The sequence below is a fragment of the Mytilus californianus genome, unplaced genomic scaffold (assembly GCF_021869535.1).
Source record: "Mytilus californianus isolate M0D057914Y unplaced genomic scaffold, xbMytCali1.0.p SCAF_69, whole genome shotgun sequence".
NCBI lineage: Eukaryota > Metazoa > Mollusca > Bivalvia > Mytilida > Mytilidae > Mytilus > Mytilus californianus.
In genome coordinates, this window is record NW_026262722.1 from 9570 (window position 1) to 17182 (window position 7613).

Genomic DNA, 7613 nt, shown 5'->3' on the forward strand with positions numbered 1-7613 from the left:
GGTTAAATAACTTTTTTTTTTTAAATATGGTGATTTCATCCTTCCCGTTTCGTAAATAGTCACATTTTAAGCATTTTTCCTTAGAATTTTTTGGAAGAAGAACATATTTGTAGATATCCGCCAAAGGAAGTTTTCAAAGACACATTAGTTTTAAATCCAAGACGGAAAAAGACTGGATAATCCGCAAATTTGATATAATTTATATTTTCAATCTTCAACTAAGGGAAGTAATTTAATCAAAAGGACCAAAGTCATGTGGTCCAAGCTATATGAATAAAGAACCCAGGATTTTGCTATATAAAATTGAGAATGGAAATGGGGAATGTGTCAAAGAGACAACAACCCGACCAAAGAGCAGAAAACAGCCGAATGCCACCAATGGGTCTTCAACACAGCGAGAAAATCCCGCACCCGGGGCGTGCTTCAGCTGGCCCCTAAACAAAAATGTGTACTAGTTCAGTGATAATGGACGTCATACTAAATTCCGAAATATATAAATCAACTAAAATTAAAAATCAACAAGACTAACAAAGGCCAAAGGCTCCTGACTTGGGACAGGCGCAAAAAAAACTAATATAGTAAGCAAAATGACTGATACATAAATTAACAAAGGACTACTAGCAGTTGTTACTGACATGCCAGCTCCAGACCTCAATTAAACTTATTGAAAGAGTATGTCTTCATCATATGAATATCAAGCACAATCCCTCCCGTTAGGGTTTAGTATCATACCATCATAAAATATATGAAAAGAACATAACCCGTGTAATGCCAACAACTGGTTTTAGAATAAATATGTTTATTATACAATTATAGCCTTTGTTTAAGGTTGATACATTAACGAGGTTATATCGACCTAAGAAAAGCATATTGACTGAGGACATAGTCCGAGGTCGATATGTTTCTCTAGGTCGACATAACATCTTATTGACCTCAACCAAAGGCTACAATTGTTATATTATTAATCAAAAACTATTGAATGAACAATGTAAAATTGGGGATTTCTAGAATGTATTTTTAGTAACATGCTGTATGCCCCGTGCAATATGCTATTTTTGACCTACGACAAGCTAAACACAACAGTATTACCGTGCAAACTGAGCAAATACAAATATTCATGTGATCAAGTTTAATATGTTTAATAACTCCTGTCTTGTGTCTTTGTAAATACCCTTTTTCATGTCATTTGGTTAATAACTCCTGTCTTGTCTCATTGTAAATGCCCCGTTCCTGTCGTATGGTAAGTATCTCCCATTGTGCTCATTGTAAATACCCCCTTTCTTGTCGCGTAGTAATTATCTCTTTTCATAGATATAAGAAGATGTGGTATGAGTGCCAATGAGACAACTCTCTCATGTCCTTTTGTAAAAACCCCCGTTTCTTTTGTATGTTTTAACGAATCAAAGATCCTTAAAAATATTCGATTACTAATATACTATTATATCGTCGTATTATTTGCGTAATAACCAACATACCGTAACACCGTATCATTCATCCAAAGTATGATGCATCGTAACGTTTTTTATATCATACCAATTACTAATTATGTAAATCGTTATTAGGAGCGGATCCAGGAATTTTGGAAGAGGGTGTTATTGCCGAAACAATTGATATGTATCGCCGAGGGGAGCGATGCGAAAGTATTTTGGACGATTAAATGCTAAAGAATATTCATATATATTCCATTCAAAAGGAGGGCATAAGCCGTCTACCCCTCCCCTGATTCCGCCACTGGTTATATCCATCCTTGTCTAAATTCCAAATTTCACCCCGTAAACGCGGGTAAAAGTGTTTTTTTTTTTTTTTTCCGAAAATGTTTTGGTCGACACATAAACACTTTTAAACGCCATGTTTTTCTTGCTTATCTTATTCTTCAAAGCATATTGTGACTATTTTGTTATGATTCTTCATTGAAAAACTTTCATATCTAAAGATTTGGTAATTAGATATTTCATAGTTAACAAGTAACACACTGTAAAATCAACTCATGTCTACCATGTATCTTTTTTTTTTCTTTTACCTATTTTCGTGGTATTATTGTACAGTTTTAAAGAGCATACATTATTCATATCTAATTTGGTCATAATTTACAACCTTCCGCTTTTGATATAGACAAATGTATTTAATGTCATTCGCTGTAAAGAGGTCACCTTTAATGTTTGCTACCGGAAGAAACAGATACATGTCAGCAATTCATATGTAATGAGTCTTTTTTTTAATGAAAAGCACGGATATATTTGGAAATGGGCAGACTGTAAAACGTGGTATTTTACGGTGGTCTATGGAACGCCACAGCTGTCATATGTGGTACTGTGATATTACGATATGTTGTATTATTATTACTTGATGATATTTTGTCTTTACATAATATGGTTTTGACATTACGTAATGATGTTTTGATATAACTCAATATGGAATAGTCATTACTTGATGATATTTCGATATTACATAATATGGTTTCATATGGACTTGATGTTCAGTAGTTGTCGTTTGTTGATGTGGTTCATAAGTGTTTCTCGTTTCTCGTTTTTTATATAGATTAGACCGTTAGTTTTCGCGTTTGAACGGTTTTTCACAAGTAATTTTTGGGGCCCTTTAAAGCTTGCTGTTCGGTGTGAGCCAAGGCTCCGTGTTGAAGATCGTACTTTGACCTATAATGGTTTACTTTTATAAATTTTGACTTGGATGGAGAGTTGTCTCATTAGCACACATACCACATCTTCTTATATCTATTGATATAGTTTTGTCATTACTTAATATGGTTTTGTCATTACTCGATGTGGTTTCATCATTATTTAATGTGGTTGTGTTATTAGGCAATGTGGTTTTAACATTCCTTGATGTGTATGTGGCTTAACGTAATGTAGTTGTTTCATTACATGATGTGGTTTTGTTATTTCGTAATGATGATTTGCCAATTCCTTATATGGCTTTAAAATTACATAATGATGTTTCAAAATTTGACGATTTTACACTACATGATGTGTTCGTTCCAGTATTTGATGTGGTCCTGTCATTCTTTGGTGTGGTTATCACATTACTTGATGAGGTAAAACCACGTGACTATTTGGGAAAAACAAGTTCTATTTTTAAAACCGATTTCCATGTTTTATTTGCCCCGGATGAGTGTGGCAATCAATCGAGTAAGAGTTCAAATTAAAGTTTGGGTTACTGTTCGATTTAAACTTTGAGTTAGTCTTCGATTTAAACTTCGAGTAATTCTCGATTTCGAGTTAGAATTCAAGTCATAATAAGAATTAAAGTTCGAGTTAGCATTGAGTTTCGAGTTGAACTTTAAGTTTGAGTAACCTTTTGAGGAAGAGTTCGAGTTAGACTTCGAATTTGAGTCTCATTTAGATTAAGATTTCGAGTTGAAATTGGAGTTATCTAATATGAGTTCATATTTAAATTTCTATCGCGGATCAAGGGCATTTGCTAGGGCCTCCGAAAAAAGGGTTAAGGGGTATGCGTACAAAAGATAAACAATGTTACAGTATAGAAAACACCATATAAAAATAGAAATAAAGTTAGATGTGGTGTGATTGCCAATGAGACAACTATCCTCCAGAGTTTAAATACAGTAAGCAATTATAGGCACCCATAACTAATAACTAAACAACTTACGAAAAACAAATATGACACGCATAAAATAACGACAACCATTGAATTACAGGCTCCTCACTTGGGACAGGCACATAAAGAATGTGCACGTGACGGAGTTGAACATGTCTGTGAGCGCTAGACCCTACCCCTACCATGGGTGAATATTGTAACAGCACAACACAAGAATAAACTGTAATAAACAGCTGCGCCATGAGCGCATGATACGACCGTCGCTTTTTCAAAGAATAAAGTTCAATAACTTCTCAATGTTATATCAGAAATTTATGAAAAACTAAAGGGAGAATATCTCAATAGATATAAACCAGTCACCAAAGCACTTTGAAGATACTGTCCGAAAACTGGAAAATCACCCATTTTTTTATGCATTATATCCCATAACTCGGAAATGTAAAATCTAAAATTTATAAAAATTGAAAGGGAGCTTGCGTCAATAGATATAAACAATTCACCAAAGTTTCATAAAGAACTGCTGAAAGCATTTTTGAGTTATTGTCCGAAAACTGGAAAATCCCCCTTTTTTTAATGAATAAAACCCCATAACTCGGAAACGTAAAATCTAAAATTTATAAAAATCAAAAGGGAGCTCACGTCAATAGATATAAACAATTCATCAAAGTTTCTTGCAAATTGGTGAAAGTGTTTTCGAGTTATTGTGCGAAAACAGGAAATCCCCCTTTTTAAATGAATAAAACCCCATAACTCGGAAAAGTAAAATCTTAAATTTATTAAAAAACGAAAGGGAGCTCACGTCAATAGATATAAACACTTTATTAAAGTTTCATGCAAATTGGTAAAAGCGTTTTTGAGTTTTTTTGACGGACGGACAGACGGACAGACGGACGGACGGACGGACAGACAGACGGACAGACGGACGGGCGGACGGACAGACAGGCGGACGGACGGACGGACGGACGGACGGACGGACAACGGTATACCATCATACGTCCCGTAAACAGGCGTATAAAAATCAGATGCAATTGGCTTAACTCTATAGATCAGTATGACTGGGCAATATAAATCCATCAAAATCCTGGGGTGATCTCGGGTGCTCCGGAAGAGTAAGGAGATCCTGCTCAACGTGTGGCACCCGTCGTGTTATTCGTGAAAGTACAAACCCAGTGATTTGGTCTAATTCGGTAGGTAACATTCGAGAATAGAGGACGGGATTGTGGTAACGACAACTGGAACATATCCGTCGTCACCTGTGAAACAGATATTCCAAAAAGTTTAGGTTTTATTTTCAATTTAGTGCGAGGTATATCAGAAAATGGAATTTATAAAAATATATATTAAAAGATTGATATTCGTATATGTTCAAATGATATTACACGCTAAAAAAAATCGGAGAATTCTTATTTTATAGAATTGATGCTTTGTCGCTTAGTCCGATCCCCCCATTTCCCTGTAATTTTAGTGTGAGTTGATTTAAAGTGTCTCATTTGTTGACAATAAAGTACAAATCATTTGATGTGTGTCCAGCCTGCGATTTTAATGTCGCGGAAATGAGACACAACAAACCTATATTCCGTCGTCGGCGTCTCCATCATTTAGATCGTTAGGTTACTCGTTTGAATTGTTTTTACATTTGTCATTTCTTGACCTGTTATAGCTTACTATGCGGTATGGGTTTTGCTCATTGTTGAAGACCATACAGTGACATATAGTTGTTAACTGCTACGTCATTTGGTATGTGGTGGAGAGTTGTCTCATTGGCAATCATACCACATCTTCTTATTTTTATATAAGTTTTATTTGCATTAAATATTACCAAATTAAACTATTTTGTTATGATAAATTTTTAAACCTCTATGAATTGTAATAAATCTATATCTATAAACATGTACAGAAAAACAATTTTTTTTATTTTTTTTTTTACCGATAAATGGACGTTTTACAGTCAACATTACACTTTTACAATAACAGCAGCAATCTCAGGCGAGACACAGGGTTCCGTAGAATTCTTCACGAATTTATTGTAATACTGCTTCCATTTGAGAACTCAGGGGGGGGGGGGGGGGGGGGGGGGGGGAACGGCAGGACCAAGTGGTTTGGGTTTGTACTTTTTTTCTTATTTTTGTCTGCCGTTCCCCTTTTTCATACCAAATAACTCTGAACAACAACTCGAACTTTAATTTGAACTTTAACTCAATGGATAGCGACACTCATCCGAATCACATTAAATAAACGACATATGGAAATCGGGCTAAAAAAAAAACTATTTTTTTTCCAAAATTGACACGTGGCTTTACCTCATCAAGTAATGTGATAACCTTACCTTACCTTACCTCTGTATCTTTAACCCCGTTTGTAGAGGAACCATACGCTAGTATGTAGAACTTGTGATCCGCAATTTCTATGTACAGTGATGCCTCCACCAATATGTTGCAGTGAAATCCTACCCACACACACTTATATTAAAAATCCTTTGTTTTATAATTAAAATGTTTCTGTGCCTATCATACGGTGGTTAAAAGTCAGTCACTATATAATATAAAATTCCTTTCTTTATATATATATATATACACACATGTTACACATTTGTTTTCGGTTCCCCTAACCGTTTTGTATGCGTAGCTAGATATGCTTCAAAAGTATAACTCATTTCTGTAAGATATCAATAACATTATTCCATAAAATCATTTGTTTTCCTATCACGGTAAGATGATAAAAGAATGAGTGCCTCTTCCTCATGATTTAAAAGATATATAGTAAAGTATTGTCTAAAAGTTATATTCGGTTCTTCTAAAAAGTCCTTTATATAATCCATATATTGCTTAAAATCCTGTTGGCTATATATAATTTAAGATAATTTCGATATAAGATCGCACACTTTAGTAAAGTGTCACCACTAGTATGTATATATAGTAAAATAGGTTCATTATGTTACACTCTGTAAATTGACTAGTATATATGAGTTTTGTGGCTAAGGTATTGTTTCTTCTGTTATGGTAGTGGTTAGCTTTTCCTTTTAAAGTCATTATCCTTAACCACATCAAAGAATGACAGGACCACATCAAATACAGGAACAAACACATCATGTTGTGTAAAATCGTCAAATTTTGAACCATCATTATGTAATGTTAAAGCCATATGAAGAATTGGCAAATCATCATTACGAAATAACAAAACACCATCATGCATTAGAGATGACCAGGATATTGACGAACGAACTTACGAAAGCGTAACTTGACGAATTTGTACGAACCGGGAGCTGTTATTTTATACATAGTAATGTATAAATCTTACAAAAAAAACCCTGGTTGAACGACAGAAGTATAGTAATTCGCATCGTCTGCATGAAGTTTAAAGAAGATATTACCCGTATCTGTATCCAACTCCTCTCATAAAATAATTCATGTTTAACGTTTAGGACGATATATGTTAATGAGATATAAAAGATACTTCTTCCAGAGCGTCACATACATGACATAGTCATATTTCTATATTTTGTTGAACTGCATGCTCACAAGATAAAGACTCCTTATGTAGAAAAGAACCTAGACCCATGTATTATTCTGACTCCCAGCCAACGAAAACAAATATTTGCTGCTACTCCAAAATGGTGCGTGTTTGGCAGACAAGTGGCAAATGCCAATTTTCAAATCTTTTGTTTTGTCCTTGCTGGGGTTAACCGGAAGCTAAAAATTCTGCACTTCCTACTACATTTGGTTTTTTGGGGAAAATGTGTCTCATTGGCAACCATACCACATCTTTTTATTTCTTATATCACATGTTACAACTCATCACTCTAAAGCCGCTGCCAACAAATAAAATTTGTTTAGTAGCATCTGCAATAAGTGTGACAGAAATATTTGCTTGACGATTGGTCAGAAGAATGTTTAATTGATAGACGGACAGACAAACGGATATACAAAGCTCACAACTTTATATAAAGGATAATTACAACCCTTGTGCATAACGTTTGTGTAATGATAACAGTTATTATGACTTTTTAGTTGTGAGTCTCTCCTTAAATAAAACCTTCAAAG